We start from the raw sequence: 503 nt of genomic DNA, 5'->3' as shown, positions 1-503 counted from the left end.
ATTATCTTCACTTGAGTTTCTGTGTGTAAAAGTTGCCAAAAACACCAGTTTGTGAACAAAATAGATGGATAGATAGAGATACTTTATTTATCCAGAAAGAAATTAATGTGTTCAACAGCTTACACACAACCTACATACACATAGGCACACAGACATATGACGTCCACGCACACATACATACTACAAAAATACAAAGGAATATATCAATGGTGTGCCCTTACAGTAAAGAGATTGTAGCATGTTTAAAGGAGCGGTGTGGAAAAAATGCAGAAATGTGCAATGGTATCATAGTGCAAAAGAGTGTCAGTGCAAGTACCTTGCCAATGCGAATTCTTTATCTATTCAAGTACAACAAGCTACACAATATAGCAAATATAGAATACTCATTACTTACAAGTAAATTCCGGTCGATTCCAACACATAGCTCTGTTGTTTGTAAATTTGGAGTGCTGTCATTAGCGAGAAAAACAAAAACAATCGATGCTGCCTACACGTGTTATCCT

At 36.0% G+C, this 503-nt stretch overlaps 1 protein-coding gene across 1 annotated transcript in view; it reads right to left on the bottom strand.

Moving 5' to 3' along the window:
* LOC116689126 (UDP-glucuronosyltransferase 2A1) overlaps positions 1-503 on the bottom strand; it is a 44,553-nt gene that overhangs the window by 39,787 nt on the left and 4,263 nt on the right.

Source organism: Etheostoma spectabile, chromosome 5, assembly GCF_008692095.1.
Source record: "Etheostoma spectabile isolate EspeVRDwgs_2016 chromosome 5, UIUC_Espe_1.0, whole genome shotgun sequence".
Taxonomy (NCBI): Eukaryota; Metazoa; Chordata; class Actinopteri; order Perciformes; family Percidae; genus Etheostoma; species Etheostoma spectabile.
This window is presented reverse-complemented; position numbering and strand designations above follow the sequence as displayed.